Below are 20,466 nucleotides of genomic sequence, written 5' to 3' on the forward strand. Positions count from 1 at the left end.
TGTGAAATCACATCCAATTCCAACCTTCAATCATAGTCATATTGAGAATGAGAAACAAAACAAGATGAAGAGGGAGAAAGATAAGGAGAAAGAAATGGATAAAATGGGCTTCTACAACTATCTGTTGCTTATTTTGGGCTGACTGGCTGCAAATGTATCACCGGTGGAAACACACAAGCCATAAATGACTGTCATATATAAACTACATTTACTGTAAAAGTATCCCTTTCATCTCTGGGATATTTTTTTTAATCTTTGATTAGGCAGTGGAAAACTGTCAGCATTTTCCAGTGCTAGTTCACAGTCTTTCGGGTAAAGGGAAAAGCTGCGGTCTTTCCCTTAACCAAGTGTTTATATCTCTAACTTTAAAGTCTTCATTCAAAGACTGGCAGCGTACTATTTACTTCCACATACTTATCTGTTTCCTGTGAAACATATAAACTATATAAAGAACTGCAGGCCTCCCTTCCCTCAGTTAAGTTCAGTGTTAATGAGAAATTGAGAAAGAGGTATCCATGGCCTCACAGGAGAGTTTCACCAACCCCCCCAAAAAAGGATTGTTTGACATTTATCAAGAAAACATCTTGACGATCCCCAAGATTTTTTAGGAAAATATTCTGTGGACTAACAAGACAAAAAGTGAACTTTTTGGAAGGTTTTACATCTCATTGCATCTGGCATAAGACTAACACATTTTTCACAATTTCACAGAACATCATCCCAACAGTAAAACATGATGTGGGTGTTGAGATGGTCTGGGGCTGCTTCGCTGCTTGACTCCAGGAGAGAGACATTGCATAACTGATGAAACTACAAATGATGCTGTTTTTTAGTAAAATACCAAAGGAGCAGCACCATTCAGGTCCACCTCTGAATGGCTCAAAAAAACGGCACATTAAGGTTTTGGAGTGACCAAGTCAGGCAAGTTCATACTGGAAAACCCTCAAATGTGGATGAATTAAAACAAATCTGCACAGAAAATTAGGCCGAAATTCCTCCACACTGATGTGAAAGACTCATTGTGAGTTATCGCAAACACTTGATTGCACTTCTTGCTGCTGAGGGTGGTACAACCAGTTATTATGTTTAAGGGGCAATTACTCTTTCACATGGGGCCTGGTAGGTTTAAATGGATCATAATAAATGAATTTAATGTTTTAATATGTACGTCACTAGGTCATAGCCTGCATCTATCACCTAGTGGCTTGTTGTCTTAATATTGCTTAACCTCAGCAGCAGTAGCTGGCATGTATAAACAAATGGCTATTCTTGAGTCCCTCCAGCTATGGATCCCAAATCTAAATAAACGAAAGTCCCAGTTAAAGAGTCTATGGACAAACTTGATTGGTTTCACTGCCAGCGCTAGTTAAAGCAATTAGGCTGATGTGTTTCATTTATTAGGCTACTTTTCATTTCACCAATTTGCACACAAATAGACAGGACTCGAAGCAGTCTGCAGAGCTTTATAACTACTGTGTTTTAAAATAGGTTTAAACATGCTAATATGTTTTGTGGCTCCATCCAGATGTGTTTGGTCAAAAATTGCTTAAAACAGCGCTAGTAATACATGCCAACCCTGGCTCAAAGAATTGTGACTGAAAAAAAAGTGAGCTGAAACAGAGTTGATATTATACCTACAATTATCACCTGGCCAGAAAAGTAAATACAATTATAATCAATTAATGTGTCAGTGACGTGTTGACAGTTTGTTTCACCTGCCACAGAGTGGTCAAATAGAGGATTTGATTTTTTAAGCCCTTCAGCACCGTGACTCTTTTCTACCTCATTCCTGGTAAAGGTCCAGAAACCGTGTCAGCCCACACCAACACATACAAGATCTGTCCAACAAGGCAATTTCTTTCTCCCCTTCCATTCATGGACCTTTTCTTTGGTCCTAAAATGGCACATTGACATTTGGAACACATCCACACATGATCCATTAACCAATCATTTTCTCCTTTCTCTCTCCCTCACCCTTCCTAGCACACTCTTCCCTTTTCCAAATCATTAATAGTATGTAAATCCCATCATCACCATCACTCGTGTCTTTCAACACATGTTGACAGGCTCCATATTTTATAGGTCAGGAGCTGAACGCCCCTGCCAGTTAAAAAGGGTGAACTCAAAGGCCACTGGGAAGAAGGGAGTGACAGAGAGAGAGAGATGAGAGAACAAACACTGGAGCAGGGAGGGGTGACTAGCTTTCTCTGATGTCACTGACTCCCCACAGAGTCCGGAGTCTTTGCTGTTTTTTGCCTTGTCTTTTTCACAAACCTTTCAAACTATACGTCAGTGACAGCGGCTGCAACGCCAAGCAACAGATTCGTCATACTGTTTACAGGCTGCTTTTAGAAGTCCTTTGAGACTGGCTATGCTGGCTACAAGCAGAAAGAAGGAGAAGGGGGCGCACACTTCTGGCTGCCCAGCAACTAAGATAAGGGGGGAAAAAAGTGATAGAGTCAGGTTGGATGGACAGGGAGATGTCTTTCTACATCAGGAGAAACAGAAAGAAAAAAAAACGGGGACAGAATGAATCAATCAGAATGAAAGGAAAAGCACTAATACATTTTTGAAGAGATTTTGTAGGGGAAATCTACAAAAACCTGCTGGAACTCTAGTTTAGCAGCACCCCCCCACTCCCTTGGTTCTGGGGTAAAAGTCTAATATCTTTGAAAGAGTGCAGCCTTTCAACTGAAGTTCCACTGAGTGTCAGCCCAGATCCCTCTTCCTTTAAGTGACTAAATCCTGCAGCAGATGGAAAACTGCTGGAACACGCTCGTGTGGCCTGCTGTTAAGAGAAAATGTACCAAGGAGTAACTGAAATTTAGTTAATGACCTTAGAACTTGTTCTTAGTACATCTGTGCATATAAACTCATTTAATCTCGAACTGGGAACTTGTTTAATGGAAAGGAAAGAAATTCATCGGGATACCGATGACAAATGGATGTTTTGGCAATTCTCAATATGCCTCTGAAACTGGGCCCATTTTTCTTGCCATGTAAATGACAAAAAATTGAAACTTTAAAGGAACAACCGAGTTCGGTTTGCCTGTAGATAGGCAATATTTTTATTATTTAAGTTTTTGTGTGGGAAGCACAATGCTGTGTTTTTATCACTGCTCTCTCACAACAACAAGGTTCCTAGTCTCAATCTCACGGTCAGCTGGGGTCCTTCCAAGATCTCCTCTCTTCTCTGCAGACCGAAAACATACTAGTTAGATTTATTCTGGAATTTTAGATTAAAATTCGATGGATATGCGAGTGTATGCTAGCCCGGTGATAGAAAGCCTCTCTCCCTATGACTGGTGAGAAAGGTTCCAGCTCGCTGGATAAACATTCAGGAAAATAGATGGATGTACTGGTGTCTGATTTGTTTCATGTTCATCCCTATTCACACAATGAGAGTCTTTCAGGGATTCTTTGTATGTGTTTACTAAATCTTGAGAAAAAAAAGTCTTAATACATTTTGGGCAACAGACTGAAAGAAAACAGAGCAATGTCAAAGGGAAGTGAGTTCAGCAATAAATGATGGGGACAATTCATGTCAAAACACGTGCATAGATCAGGGACAAAAATACCTGACTAATGGTGCAGAGTTTCATTCTGACCCATTGATGACTCATTTATGCTGAACTGAACATAGCCATTAACTGCTGGTTCATTTCTTTCTGTAATAACATTGTTTTTTTGATAAGTTGAGGTGCCAAACCTTGTTCCCCTATCATATCATATTTTCTAATTCTAATACTATGTGTGTACACAAGGGCGGATGCAATGGAGAAGCGAAAAGAGTACCAGAGAGAGAAAGACTTGTCCCCAGAAAGTGTAAATCAATCACATACAGGAAACAATTCAGGCTGGCACAGGTACAAAGGAAATTAGAGAAAGCTGGGAAGCCACACTCCTGAAAAGATACACACACATACACGCTCACGCACTAAAAGACCAGCAAACTCCCACACACACATGGTTTAACTGGTCCTGGTGAGGCTTACAGGAAATTGGACAGTCGGGAAGTAGCTCTGAATACTGCCGGAAGATTGCAGCGTCATCAGCGTTTCCCTCCATTCTGTCATTCTCTTTAAATTGGTGTTGATATAATATCATTAGACGACTGCCACTGGTTCGCATGTGACCTGCTGTATTCCTAACTGAACAATCTTTCGTGCCTTTTTTCTCCATTTTTTTAATCTATATCTGACAGTGTCTCTAAAGCCATCTTGTTACTTTGGCTCAACAGGTTTTGTTGTGCTGTTTTTAGAACACTTCTAAAATGATTTGTAGAAGTGAGATCCGGATCTGCTAACTGAAAAAGCACTTTTTGATTTTCTCAGCTCTTCTTAAAGTAGAAGTATGGATGTGGCTGATTTTTTTTAATAGCTTTATATTGTGGCCATTTGATTTCTGGATTTGGATATCGGTTTGGTATGGCAGTAAATGTCAACTTCTGTGTAGTTTTGGGATAGATTGATGATCATTTCACAATGTTATTTAATCAGCCTGCTTAATCAGCTGACCTAATATTTTGTCCATTAGTACAGAATAATGACTACATGTTTATAAATGCCCCTTTATTTTCCTACACATTTTAATTCAGTTCAGTTTCTTTCAGCTTTATTCATAGATATGATCTCTAAACTATTCACACAGTAACAAGAACCCACTGATTTCCCACTGAAAAAGTACTTGGGAAGGATAAAACTTACTTGTGACATGATGTGTTCACTAAATCGTATATTTGTGCATTTCCTTTAGATTTGCATAAACAATAAAAATAAGAATCTTATTTGTAGCACACCATATTGGCAAACAGATATGAGCAATTTGTATATTTTCAAAGAATCTCAAATTTTTGTGAACCCTGTATAAATCACTGTGTGAACTGGCATCCTATTACCTAATAAGTCTGACAATCCAGGTCGAGAATAACATCAGACATATGTACTAACAGAAAAACAACAACAACAAAAAAATGTACAAACACAAAAAAAGACCCTGGTGAATTTGTGGTTGCAGGGTCATGCCATTTCTACGGAAGTGCATAAGTTGTAGCCTTTATCAGATTGTGCTTGCCTGCATGCATTAACCCATTAAACTCTCAAGTATTGGTGTTGAACACGTGAATGTTTTGGTTTTTTTCCATCTCAGGTCAGGTTCACTTCCATGCCTAATAAATTGTGGTTGGGAGGATTAAATATTTCAGTGTCTGTTGGTAATATGATCATGCCAATTAAGCATATATCTATCTATCATATCTATCTATCTATCTATCTATCTATCTATGGAAACGACCAGAAAATGTAGGCTACTGTTTTTTGCTTTGGTCCTTTTCATTGCCCATGTCATGGTAAATAAACTAGTCATAAGATACAAATAATTTATTTGAAGTGGGAAATAAAAGACAAGAGTTAATAAAAAAAAGTCCACAATAGACATTTTCTGTGCGTTTCATCTTTGCTTTGTTGTTCTATGTTATTTGTTATTCCTTGTGGTGCCTAAACTTAACAAAGTCGTGCAAACTGTAACTCAAACCACAAGCCTTGTCATGCTTTTTTTTTTAGTTGTATATAATGAAGAATTCAGTTTAGTTCTATGGGAACAGGATTTTTGAGTAAGGAGTATCTACAGAAGGCTGTATGGTACTGCAGCTCATTACAAGAAGGTTCCTGATTTGAGCCTTCTCGTCAGCTTTCTGTATGGGTTTCTTCCAGGTACTCTGGCCAGCTCCCTCATCCCAAGATTATGCTTGTGGGGTTAATTTTCCAAATAGGCTGTAGATGTGGATGTGAGAGTCTGTGGTTGTTATACTCCCCTGGGACCTGAACTGGACAAGCAGTTAAGAAAATTGATGGATAGAGTCTCCTCAGAAGACAAGTGGCTGTTCCTCAACTTTTAGATGTAGTTGCCTGGAATCACTTAACACTAGAAACCAAATCTAATAACTCAAGAATGCCCACTGGTTCCCTATCCTAACCAAGTCTAATGCCAACTTGATTGAGGAGCGTCTGTTGCTATTCTCCAGGAACCACTACTAATTTTTTAAAAAGACTAGGTTGCAGTCCTACATTGTGACAGGTTAAATGCAATCACAGGTGGGATACCAAAGAGCAAATTAAAGAAATTAATGTGATGCAAAGCTCAAAGCAAAGGGGCGTGAACAGTAAGTGCTTTCAAGAAATGGATTTAAATTAGTCATTCTTTGCATTTATAAGATGCATAAATTGTTGGTTAAAAAGGGTTATACGCATTCTTATTTTAAACAGTATTTTTCAGTCAGTTGATCCTCAAATGCATCTTTAACCTTTTCCAAGGAAAATTTTGCAAGAATATATGTCATAAAACATTTCTATACATGCTCAGAAATGCCAGCTGCCAGTTGAACTAAAAGCAAAAGGGCAAAATTACAAATATTTGCATTCTGTAAGACAGGCAGTGACAGAACAGAGACAGAGTTGAAAATTTCTTTCCTTCCTTCATTTTCAAACCTACCTGTGAAGTGTAGGTTTCCTTGCAGGCAAAAATAAATAAATAGATAGATAGAATACAAACTGGCTCTGATTCTACCTGTGGCACTGGGAAGTGTTTATTCCAGTTGTGGATATGCAATGTAAAGGCCCAAGATTATCAGTTTAACTGGTATAAGGAAGAACATAGGTTTGTCTGGTAAGAATATCCAGACGGATATATAATAATTACAACTGGAAAATTGCTTTTTAAGTTAATTATCTGTGATCCATCTGTATATGTCCTGCATCTACAACAGTGAGCTTTTTGAGGATGCCATCTATCATCACATCTATGGAAGACTAATCGTTCCTCAGCCTAAGCAGTAGACACCAGTACTACGAGCAAACCACAAGAGACCATTCTCATTAAACCGATGCCCCCCCCCCTTTCTTTTTTTTTTTCTTAATTCATTTTCTGCCGCACATTTATCGACTTGATTAAAAGATAAGAGACGGTTGATTAATTATTAATGGTCCCCCATCTCTTCTTTTAGGTTCCACCGTACTATAATGCTTTTTTAATTCGCATTCTCCTTGCTCCTCTCATCTTTGATTTAGTGCATCTTTCGCTGCTATATGCAAATCCATGGACACACAAATGCACACACAGTTTAATTTGGAGTCAATTACAGAAACACTTTCATGCTATTCTTTTTACTTCCTCTCCCTCCTGTTCAATCTAAGGTGTGAAACACAGAGAACAAGGCGGTGGAAAGAAAACAAAATGGATTCAATTGATTGTCTGTCTTGTCCAGCAGCACTTAATCAGATAAGCTAATAATTCTGTGCTGAAAGAAGACCTTAACTGTGCTTGTTTTACTATCAAATAGAGGAACTTGGGCCTGCTTCAGCTGCTGATGGCTCAGTAGTTAAACTACCACACAGAATGCATTACTGTAGCAGAAAGTGAGAATTTTTACAAAGATCTGTGAGTCTGCTGGGATCCAGGTGTAAATATGGGTAAGAGTGGGGAGTGCTTTTGTGTGGTCGCAGGTGCAAGGTTTTATGAGCTTCTATGGCTGTCGAGTTTGAGAAGTGACTTAATACCAACAATTTTATATAGTGTGCATGCAAAGAAGGGGGGGGAAATCTTGTGTGCCGACTTTGAGTCATATTTTACAGAAGGATAAAAATATACACAAGCTACATGAGATTGTTACCTTAAGCCACACATGCTACAAAATTCCCATGGGACATCAGCCTGGTACATCACCATTCTCTTCTTCCCACACTCCTCCTCTTATTACTTTCCCACCTGCTGCCACCACCCCAGGAACAAGAAACCCATTCCCCTTTCAAGTGTCAGTCTCCCACCTTTCATACTCCTGCGTAAATCAGAGTTTGCACTGCATTAGAAGTGAAAGACAAAATTTGAAAAATGCTACCTAGCAGCAACAGGGGAAATAGATATATAATTAACATAAAAGTGCTTGTAAGGAATGTAGAAAAGGGAACAATATTGCATTTCTCATACAAGCGAAAGCAACCTTCTCACTTTCATAAGCCACACTGGTATGAGTTAAGAGCATAATTAGAGAAAAAGCTCGAGCTTGACAATGTGAGCACACCGCTGAATCTGAAAGCTTTCCACGTTGAACTAAAAGGCAAATGCATGCAGTACAAGATGATGACAAAAACTGTGTGGTAAACTCTTTTGGAAAAATACATAGTTATTGTCTATAGTACTCAGCATTCAGCTGGCAAATGCAAAGACTGTATGCACATTACCAAAACAGTGTGCATGCACAATATTCTTATTGTCAATAAGCTCAATCACTGCAAAACTGTATGCACGTACAAAAGCCTGATTTTATATAGTAGATTATTCCCATCTTGAGCCATAATTGGATACAGACCGTCATACTCTCTTTCAAATATCTGCATATAAAACCAGGATAAGGATGCATGCATATTTTGGTCAATAGCTGCCGGTTGCATTGCTTTCATTTTGTGCTCAAAAATTGTGTGATGAAGTTCTGAAAAACTTAAAATTGTATTTCTTATACAGAGTTCTGTGATTTCTCATGGCATAACAAGGGTAGAATTATAGCAATTTGATACAATATTGGCCCATAATCAGTGCATCACTAGGTTACATCAGAAGTCATTAGAAATTACAATACAAACAACAGCAAAGAATAAATGCGATTTCACTGAGATACTTGACAATGAAATTGTAGTATTTGGTGATCTGAATTCGGAAATCAGAACAGAGCAGAAACAAGCAAAACTGAATGAAAAATATGGATATTACATATCTCTAAATTCAGTGCAAATGACAAATGCACAGAGTAGAAGACAGAGAGAAATGGTCATACCACAAGGTCAGACGAGCGAAGAAATAATATTCATTGATAGTATTCAACTTAACTCGTGCATTTCTGCATCCTGTTTTTCTTATTCTGAAAGTTGTGAGAAGTGATTTCAGGATGCTGATCTACTAACCAATATTCTCTGTCACCCTGCTGCTTTGTGTTTACTATTTGTGTCACAGCCAAGTACGTGTTTGCTTAGTTGCTGCAGAGTAGTAAAGTTTTGACAGCGCTGTCTTTTATTTACAAGGTGATATCTGTACTCTGTCTAATCGTGAAACTTCAGTTGCTTCTCACCAGGGAGCCCTGACCCGTCACGTATCGGCTTGCCCTACATGCAGGCTGGCCAGGTTGTTTTTCGAGATTGAGAGACTGTTGTGTCAGTCGCTCAATGTCATTCAACTGACTCTGAGGTGAGACTCGTGTCGTGACAGGTATTCTCTGTCAGATATTTGCTACAAGCTGAAGGGACAATCAAACCAGAAGTAGGTGGAGGACTGATTCATGTCCCGCAGCATTAAGGCTGGAGAACAGAACAATGGCTGCCATCGGCTGCAGTTCAAAAAGTAACTAAGAACTTTCGGAGACTGAAAGAACTGAAAGAGGCACAAAACACAAGCTCTATTGGTGCTAATTGATTAGCAGCAACTTTTAAATATTAGGCCTATATAATGAATCGATCTACAATTCTTCTGAAAAAATAAACGTCATCTATGATACAAGATCATCAGATAGCCGAGCAATAGCTTCCAGCTGTACTGTAATCTTCTCTCTCAGCAGGACTCCCAGAAACCATTGTGCCACCCACAGCAATGGCAGCCTTAGCAGGATGCAATAAAACTAAAACATAAACAAGTTATTGTCTTTCTTGAGAGCTGGTTTTCTAAGGTGCATAAAGGCCAATGAGATGTATTATATCCTTGGGTGAAATGTTTCAGCCTTATTCATAACCCTTAGTCTGCATTACCTCAGTGATGCAATAACGTAAGGAGAGAAACAACATGGGGCCAAAGGGATTGTAATGCAATCCCATGAAGGCAATGCATCTAGCTGAAGCGCCGGAAAAAAAAACACAAAAAAAACCTAAAAGAAAAAAACTACTTCTCCTTTGTTCTGCAAATACGCACAGTCCACAATCCATCTCACTCACGCTGTACCCCCAAAGGATATAATCGCTGGTATATGGAGAAAAAAACCTATACATAATAAACATCCACAGGAGCTTCTTTGTTTGCAGCTGGGGCCTTTGGACTTTAAGCTAGAACGCTTAAGCACGTGAGCACAGGCTCACACACTGGACATTTTGAAATGAAAATAGGAGGAAGAAAGGTGTGATTGATATATATGTGTGTGTGTGTGCATGTCTGTGAGTCTATGCAACTACACAACTTAAGTGAGTGCTCTATATTGGGCACCTTCACCCATGGTAAATCGGAAGCTGCCACATGCTACTGGGTTTTCTCCATATATCACAGTGCGTGTCATTGAAAGTGAAGGCAGGCTCTTGGCAAGAAAGGAAGAATTACAGCACTTTGCCTTTAATAGACTCTGCTGGTGACTATGCTAACAGTTACACCTCTGAGCTGCCCTACCACTGAGACAGTAGCTATGACAGGCATGAAATTTCTCCACTAGGACAAACAAAGCTGAAGAGACAAAGTCGGGGAAGGAGAGGATGGCAACATGCGGCGCACAGTACTCTGGAAAGCACTGCACCTAGGCTATATTGTAAAGTGGTGTTTATTATATAGAATAAAAAAAAATATCAGAGGCTGATAAGAAACCGGTGTAGAGAGATAAACCCACGGACACTGGGAAAATAATGTAATATACATTTTACATTTGATTAATTATTATTAAATACATGTTTTATTCTCTCCCAACATTCCTTCTGCTACTTTGACAATGACAAACAACACGCAAACTGCAAGGAAACAGTATGATCTCTGAATGTGGACACCGCATGAAATATCAGAATCTCACAGTTAGTAGCAATAACCACTACCGGCTCTCTGGGAGCCACTTTTCTGCTTTCAGATTTTTTTTATATATATATATCCTTTAGAAAGAAACGAACAGTCAAGCAAAAGAAGAAGAAAAGAAAGGAAAGACAAGGACTGAGTGAGCCTGGAAAAAAAAAAGTTGATGACAATGGACAATATGCCGTTCTTTCGACTTAATAAAAAGTTAAAGACGGGAGTGAATTATACATGACTATATGAGAAGACATCAGCCTGCACATCCATAAAATTGTCAGCTGTGTATTAACGATTCCCTTTGTTGAACTCTGTCCCAACAGACGGCGTCCTCCACTGCAATCATCTGTGCACATTCTGCAGCACATCTTCAAACATGGGGTTATACTTATCCTTCATTTATCATTCTCCAAATAAGCTCAGAAAAAAGGATATGGGGTAGAAAAAAGATGATGGAAACAGGAATGGGACCACTTTTTAGCAAGCACTGCACCACTGATACCAATTGCATTAAGTCAAATATTTATATTGCTTCTTTTGTGATTAAAGAGCAGTATGTGTGAGCGAGCTGGGAATTCTTGGAGAACATGCTGTAAGACAGTTAAAAATTATATTAATATTTACTTCCCATAGATGATATACCGCTCCATGACCTTAAACAGACTATGCTCATTGGACATAATGCTCTATTGGGAAGGGTAAAAAACAAAACTTTCTGACAATGTTTACCTTCTCTTGTTGATATGTCTTATGCATATGTCAATTTTTCCAACTTGGTATTAAAATGTAGTCACTTTTGTCATGCCGCATTAAGTGTACTGTGAGCTTCAAGACAGCACATAAAAGAAACAAGAGGACACAGAGGCAGGCTAAGAGACCGAGGGAGGGTGGGTGTATGTGTGAAAACAGCAGCCTAGTTGGGGAGGCTGACATGGCCACAGAGGTAATTAGATACTTAGATGTCATGTTCAACATGCTCCCTTCCTCTCTTTCCCTCTCTGTATCTGTCTCTCCCTCTCCATCTTTCTTGCTACCCCCTTTTTCAAGCTCTACTCCTCTGTCAGTCACCATCAGCCCTCACTCCCTCCCCTTACATCTCTTAGATGGCTTATAGCGCAATGTTTTTTTCCTAAGTTGTTAGAAGATTATAGAAAGGAAATAACAGAACAAAGCTCAGCGAAATCAAGTGATTTCATAGATTCTAAAAGCAACGATGATTTTGACCTCTTCAACCATATGCAAACCTTCAATCTAATTGTGTAGACACATCTTGTGAAAACCCAAAGAATGTCATTATAAATTCTGCTCTGGATCAAATTCCAGTCAAACATGTCAAGCTGAATTACAAGCAAATTTGATGTGAGTGCAGCTACTAATGGGCAGTTCTTCATTTGGTTTTTCAGTCACGCACTTATGCACTCTGCCTATCAGTCTCTAAGAAATGGACACTTTTGGAGGAGGGTGATGATTTTCTCTGACTACTTGAATTTTCAGGCTGTCTTTTTGGCCTTTGCGGCACCTTACATGGCATGACGCTATCTGAACTAATCATATCGGAGGATCCTGACATCAACACTGCCCAATCCACTGTTATACTCGCTATAATACATGGACTTTTCAAACTACCATTTTGATAGCATTTTAAAACTACAGTTGCCATAACATTTTTTTTTTTAAGCACAGCACAGTTGATGTTATCCTTATCTGTCTTTTTTGATATATCTGGTCTAGGAAGAGTAGCTCACCTCTTAACTGACCCCAAGCAGTCTCGGGCTTGGTGAAACTGCTGTTCCTTAGCACCTGAAATAAGGTGTAAAGCAGCAGACTGGATGTGCAGTAAAAAGACAAATTTTCTTTGATGAACCTGCATTTTGAGAGCTTCCCTATATATTTGTAACATTCCTATATTGTGTAGCCATCCATGATAGTTCATCTGCCACCTCTACTCATATTTTTAGATGCTGTAGCACAAATTCAACTGGTTGTTTTTGCGTGCATGTGTGTGTGTGTGCGTTATCGCTTTGCTGTAGTATCATCAATAATGATTGCAATTTCAAGATCATATTTTTGCATCGCTGCATAGATGTTTCATTTGTTATGTCCAATCAATTAACTTGTCAGATCAGACATCTCAGAATGAGAAAAAATTAGGTTCTACTTCACTATGGTGAATGTGAGCACAAAACTGATCAGCTTCTCTCTCTCGTATAGTCCTTTGCACAGACCGTGAGTCATTTTTCCAGCCTCGGGGAAGGGTGTAATTGAGGCCTGGTGAAAGATAATGTAATTTGGAATAGATCATAAATAATGAATAGTCAGGACCCAACTAAAGTATATGGGAGGAAATATTATCTGGTGTTTTAACTGTAGGCTGGGTTTGTGATAAAGTGGATCTATCTCCAGTTAATACTGCTGTCTAGCCAGTGGGCAACAGGAATTAAAACAAGCCAACGAGTGTATGGTATAAATCCCCTCAAGTCAAAAGGAGACTAAAATGTCTAAACCTTCTGTTTTTTACTTGACTTAAAAGAGAACTTTTAAGCGTTTAAAATGTCACTGACAGGACCGCAAGCATGTCTAAGCAACCAAAACACACCCCATTTCCTTCTGTCTGAAGCTTATGACCCTAATGGCCAGATGAACCTACTATTCACCATTTTCCCCACTAGAGGCCCATATATCAAAATCATACTGTATTCAGTTAACTGTCATTTGTTTCCCTTTCCTGAGATGGGCTAGAGGGATAAGAGTCTGGGATAACAATGGCTGCAGGGGTGGGCCCAGGTCAGCAATGACTGACTGCAGGATATTAGACCTTGTGACAAGGTTAGGCCCCGTTGTCTGGCCCCACTACCACCAATGCTACAATCCCGCCTCCCCTCAGTCAGCTCTGTGTTCGCTACTTCAGCTGACTGATATTGGGGTTGAGCATGGGAGCATTGATATCGTCTGTTTTGACAATGATCCCCATTGGCCATCACTGAGGACTGATCCTACAGTCATGTTCTTCTCCCCTGACTCTTTTCATCCCCTAAATCTGATGTTGTCTTTCTCTGTTGATCCAGCAAACAATGATGACACCAAACTTGTTCAGCACCTTCTTTTTCAGATTTCGCTAACATCTGGTGGATATTCAAATTAGAAAGCCCAGAACTGTGATGCCTGATGATTTCAGTGCAATAAACTTTAGAGTAGAAGCCCCTCTCTGTCACCAGCTGAGGGGACTGTTATTATAGCTCCTTTCCAGTACCACTCTCTCTTTAGAGTTGGAATTGGGGAAAAGCAGTGTGTAAAATGCCAGCAAAAGATGGAGGCTCACAGCTAAACTGTAATTTGTAGTTTTTCCTCAGGATCCTATCTAAACAGGGAGTGGGGCAACAGAGACGCACCCATTCTAGGTAGCAATGTGTTACTCAGTGAACAGGGAGTCTGGTACATAGAGATAGGATGGTCCCACCCACGGTGTAGCTTTTCCCAGGAGCCCTAGCAGATAGGGCTCTAAGGACACCTGAGAGAGTAGGGAATCAACCACTTCATTTTTCTCAGTTTTAGAAGTCATAGAGCACAAGCTGGACTTTAAAACAAACTTAAATCTGGCAGGAGGCTGTCCTGCCAAATGTTTTAGGCTAATTTCACTCAGATATTGCAACAGTTAAATTCCTTTTTGCAAAAAAGATCTTCATTATATGTATTTTTCCCCTCTGCTTTTTGCTCATTTTCCTGTGTTTGTGCATACCCTGCATGTGACCTACAAGCAATAAACTCTGTGCTTTTATATACAAAGCAAAAATGTTAATGATGATAATAATTAACTCAAAATGTAAAGAAAATAACAACATTTCCCCAAAAGCAAATAAGTCCAAGCCATTATAGCGTTATGTATCTGAATTAATTTACCTTGCTATATAATGCACTGCAAAACCACAATTAACCCACAGACTCGGGAAAATGTCTAAGTGACCTCAACATGATTCATCTTAATTCATTAAGGGCAAATTTAGGTCAAAGGAAAAGGCTGTGAATCACTTAAGAAGCCCAATTACTGAAGAGTTATTAACTTTCTATTGCTCTATTGCTGTCCGCTTGTTTATGTTCCACATAAACCTTTCACAATAAAGCTCAAGATCCCATTGAGACTTTTCAAAGTAAACTGAATCACGTGAAAGAGCAGATTATTTATGGATGAGAAGTAAAAAAGAGCCGCCAGGTGCTAAAAAATAAACCTTAGACTGAAACGTTTGAACAGGCAACCCGCAGCACGCCGTGTAATAAATACAAAGAAAACGGCGGCCGTTACAACTTATGTCTAAAAATGTATAGTTTCATGCATCGGTTAAAACACTCGACTCCGGGTAAAGGACGTGCAGCTGGAAACACTTCACGCAAGTCGAGCTGCCCGAGATTCACAGAATTTACAGAAAATTTTAAATTTTTGTGATTTATATCGTTATCGGGACGATAGAATTCTTATATCGGGATATGAGATTTTGGTCATATCGCACAGCCCTAAGTGTAAGTGTTAGAGAGCACTGCTATCACCATAAGGACATCAGAAGCTGTACCCATATGGAAAAGATATATATAAATCTTATAAAGTTTGTATCTGTCTTGTGTGAAACTTGTATGAAAAGCATATGTGTGAAAACAGATATAAGATCCCTTGAAAAATTATATAATGAAACTTGTATGTTTTGGATACTTACTAAAACAATGTATGAAAGTAATGCGAAAGTGGCCACTTTCATGAGTAATCACATATAAGTTTTTACTATTTCTTTTCCGTATGGGTATACTTACACAAACAGAGTTCTGCTTGTGTCCTCTAAAGCTCACCCAGCCCTGCTGTTGATAACAATGCTGCCTGGCACAGCCAATTTTTAGCCCTATGAAATGCCACCATTTGTCCTGACTTGACAGATTCCAGATCCTGGGTGAAACAAATAAAAAAAAAAAAGAAAAAAAAAAGAAAAGAAAAAAGCCCACACCCACAGCCCACTGGCCTGGCTCTCTGTAACATCCTCGACCTCTATCACACAGTGCTGACTACCATCTGTGGTTTGATCTTTGCTCTCATGGGGAGCCTGAAAGGGCTCACTCATCCAGCAATGACAAGCAATGTTGCTCTGCTTTATCTATCCAGCCTGCCATTGAATACAAGAGCACACACACACACACAAACACACAAATACAGCACGTACGTACAGTATAAACAGGGCTAGTGATTGTCAGCGTTATCATTGATCAGGTCATTGCTTTGGTATCAGCCATGCTCAAGTGACTGGACTCGGCTGAAAGACATCAGCTAGATAGCAATTAGTGTTTAATTACTGTGTATGCATGGTTTGTTTTCTTTCCATTAAAGATAATTACTCGATTGCCAGTATCTTTTTTGGTGCCTTATAGATTTGTGATAAATTCGTATTCACCGTTCATATTCACAATTTGCCTTAATGGTAAAATCTGAGCATTTTGCATTTTTCAGTGTACCAGAAAATTAAAAGGATGGATATTTAATGCAAAGTCTTTTCCATCCATCCATCCACCCACCCATTCATCCATCCATGAGCTGGAGTTTATCCCATCTGTCATAGGGAAAGAGGTGTGGTACACAGGTCGCCAATCTATCACAGGGCCATAATGCCGAATCATATCTTGAAATTGCTTCTTAAAATTTCACTGGCAGTTACTAATTAAAATAAGAAATCATGTACTTTTTCTCAGGAGACATAGAGTGTATAAGGATTGATAGTAGATAGAAGAAAATAATGTCAAGACATCACCGCCACCCGATTTTCTTAAACTCCCCAAAGGATCGCCTACTATCTGCAATCAGCAGCTGTGCGTGAGCCAGTTAGAAAACCAACTGTTTACCCTCCACGTCTTTTGCTCACACACACATATACAACACTCTCCGAGCTCTTCTTTTTCTCACACAGATTTATTTACATTAGTCTCTTATACAGCAGCCTGTTTACATCTGTTTCTCCTAAGTCACTTGCTCCTTTTTCTCCTTCCCTGTCTTTCTCGCATACATATATACAAACTTATTTACACACCACTGTGTTCCATCACTGATCCCCTTTTGAAAAACACTTAATTAGAAAAGCCTGAGACGCTCACATCCCCCCCCCCCCACCCCCCATCACCACCACACACACCTCCTGCTGGCCCCTTTCTGCAACACCAACTCTTCTCTCCTGTTTTAACTACATCGTGTGGCTTTCTGTACCCTCTGACTAATTACACAGAGATTAGAGGTGGTGGCACAGCCTGGTAAAAACAACAGCCGTATTAATATTCATGGCATTAATATTCATCTAGGTATTAATATGAGAAGTACACATCAGGTTAAAAAAAAAAGGGAACAGGCTATTCAGTGCACAACACCAGAGGGATAATGTTTCGATGTGGCTGTAACATGTCGAAAAGTAAAACACGATATTATTAAATGGAAGCAAATTTGAAGGACGACAAGCTTTGCTGGTTCAAGAGATCCAGCGAGAGGACACTTGCTCATTAGCAGCATGTCCTTACAAAGTACTTGTGGAAAGGTAGCCGCAAAGCGCACCCACATATTACTTGCACCATCACCAGCATGAAGATATGAGCCTTGCTTTTCTGAGGCCATCAGAGAAGCGACAATGCTTTAGGCTGTGTCCCTCAAAGAGTTATATTTTTCCTTTTTAGATTCCAGAAAAAAGAAATTATTTTGCATCTGCATTTAAAAAGAGGACAGAATCCATCAGAAGTGTTTTGTCTCTTACTTTCTCCAGCTATGAATACAATGTATTCAATGTCTGACCAAACTAAGAGAAAGTCTCTTCTCAGAACTTTGTGAGATCATGAAACTTCTGGTGCATTATGAAGCCACATTGCATGCACTCCTTTTGTCTCTCTTTGGATGTGCCCGAGAGTGTAGTGTCATTAAATCTTCACTTAAGACATGCATGCACACATAGAGCACAGGGGGGATTGACTATGTGCATTTTCAGACACACAACCCGACCTACTTACTCTGACAGCCGGGAGTGGTATTGCATGCCCGGCCTGGAAAACTGTGGCGGTATTGATATGCTATTTATAATTTTCTTTTGCATAAATTACATTAGTCAAAATGGGAAAGAGCAGAGGAGAAATGTGAAAAGGAGCAGAGACAACCTAGTTTGTTCTGTGTGCCTAAAAAGTCTTACTGGATTTATTTTTTGCTCTCTCTCGCTCACGTCTCATTAAGACCTGGGATCATAAAGTCAAGCTAATGAAGGACATTGTGTGCTTTTTGCGTGTGTAGGAGTATTTTGTGCACTGGCTAAACCCTGTCAGTAAGTCAGTCAACGATGACAGGCCTTTGTCATTGCAGAGAGGGAACACTTATGCTACGTGACCAAACACTCACACATCAAGTGTCTTTGTAGTGACTTAGAGAAAGACTAATGGCAGCAGGGAGAGTAAAATACTGAAGCTCACATGCTGCTAATAAGCTTAACATCTGAAATACACCTGATTGGGCTGCTAAAGGTGTACAGTCTGTCGTGTCTTGTTTTTATGGAGACTATATTATTTAAAACTGGTACTTACCTCATCTCTAATCATTAATGCAATGCAATTTTCTCCTCTGAATTAAATTCACTATCAGTGCTTGGGCTAAACTGACTGTGTTGCAAATGCAATTACCTCAAGAAAATCAGGTTTTAGACATGAGATATGCAACAATGTTTGCCTTATAGATTCATTATATTTTTTTAAGGCTTGTTTACCTCGATACTGTAATTAAAAGTATGGTTTGTCTGTGTGTGCACGTGATGCATAGCGCTGCAGTCGGTGAAACAGAGTTCTCTTTCGGATAGGGAATAACCCCCCAATAATTCATCAATTTTCTTTAGCACTTGTCCAGTTCAGGGTTACGGCTGTCATAGGTCGAGATGCAGGATCCACCCTGGACAGGGTGCCACTCTATTAGAGCCAACACAAACAAAAATACACTGATGACAAATGACTAGTTCAGAAATGGAGTTGTTCATCTATATGTTCCTGCCTCTGCTATTTTATTTTTTACATTTAAAAATGAATCCCCCACACCCTCTGGATTTTTGCTCTGCATCTTGAAATAGTTAGAAAAAGTTTAAAGTGCAAACACTCTTTCAGTCTAAACCTAATAGTCACAGAAAATTCCTATATGTATACACTTACTGAGTGTTAGTCATATGCACCAGTGGTGCCGTCTGTAGCATCCTACACCGAAAGCTTTAGAAGCATGAAGAGCATGTCTGAAGAAATGTTTCCTGCATGGTTTGTTGGCTTTGCAATTGATGCAACAGCAATGATTTGCTGATTGAGAGCAGCAGCCACTCTTCTAAGTGAAAAGATCAACCCTAGCTTGACTATCATTCACTGCATCACTCACATTAGAACTTCCGGTCCAGAACATGTAGTAGGGCTGAGACATTTTCACGTTTCACATATTTTCACTGCTGATGTAAGTAAACGAATAGGAAAAAGTAATCAAAAGTAATCACGTCTACTGTACCATTTTGTTAGATTACTGTAAACAAAAAGTAGCCTGTGGCCCCATAGCTGCAGGGGTGACAAAAAGCACAAAAAGAACTATGCCCTCATGCCAAGGTACCACTAAGAGGGCTAAGTGTCTGAACCAGAAAACTAACTCAGTTATCAGCTCTATGCATTAGCCACTGAATTACAGGAAACATCTGCCAAATGCATCTAAATCCTGATTACTCTCACTTTGCCAAACCATCCAGCTTACACATCCTGAAACGAAGTGGATAGAGAGAACCCGAAAGAAAAAAGCAGTCAGAGTCCATTTATAGTTTGTACGGGAAACAGTGCTGATTACTGCAATAGGATGAAACATTTATTGGCATTCAATCTCCTGATTTATTCAGGTCAGTTAAGCAAGTGAAGGAGAGCAGTCAGATTGGACATGGCAGGTGGTGTAGCTCTTTTTCTTTGTGTTTAATCTTTTCTTTCTTTTTAGTTTTTTCTCTCTCCAATTTGTAGGTGACCATGAAACAAACTTGCTGATTATTTAATTTAATAGAAATTTATGCTGAAAAATGGGCACCTTTCATATCACACTTTAACTCTAAAGTGCAATGCCACAGGAGCCATTTTAAGATGTGAAATTTAATCAAGGAGTGGCAGGACAAGTAGAAGTTTCATCCTAATCAGAGTTGAGAGTTATTATATACATGCCGGGGTTTTTTGCTATACAAATCAACTCGCTGTATCCTTCTCTCCATCATTTCACATCAAAGCCCACCTCGTCCTGTGTAGGTTTTTGCAAGGGGAGAAACTGGAGGGTTGGGAAAGAGCCCACCTTGGGGTCACCAATCATGCTGAGGACTTGTACATAACTCTGTCAATTCCTGACACCTCCCCCTTCAAATGGGAGAGGAATGGCAGGCATAAATCGCAGCCAGAGGCCGCCCGATCAATTCGCTGCCCAGCTGACTGATGTGTCATTTGTCATAAAAGGTGGGTTTGCTTTCCTGTACCTCCTAAACATGTGGCTATTTCCAACATTTACTCTAAATTCATATGTACTGATGACATAATATTGGACTTTATATAAAGGCATTGTATCACAATGACAAGAAAGTGCTGAAACATTGAGGAAAAAAAACAAAACAGAAGGCACTAAAGTCTAAGCAAGGC

General features: G+C 39.4%; 2 protein-coding genes across 8 annotated transcripts in view; one reads left to right on the plus strand and one right to left on the minus strand.

The window, feature by feature from the left end:
* Positions 1-20,466, plus strand: part of LOC309713259 (uncharacterized protein) — a 396,604-nt gene that overhangs the window by 212,977 nt on the left and 163,161 nt on the right. The gene's annotated exons all lie outside the window — the stretch shown is intronic.
* The window catches only part of sdk2b (sidekick cell adhesion molecule 2b), a 284,764-nt gene that overhangs the window by 177,912 nt on the left and 86,386 nt on the right, over positions 1-20,466 (minus strand). The gene's annotated exons all lie outside the window — the stretch shown is intronic.

The sequence above is a fragment of the Aulonocara stuartgranti genome (assembly GCF_965226115.1).
Source record: "Aulonocara stuartgranti genome assembly, chromosome: 8".
NCBI lineage: Eukaryota > Metazoa > Chordata > Actinopteri > Cichliformes > Cichlidae > Aulonocara > Aulonocara stuartgranti.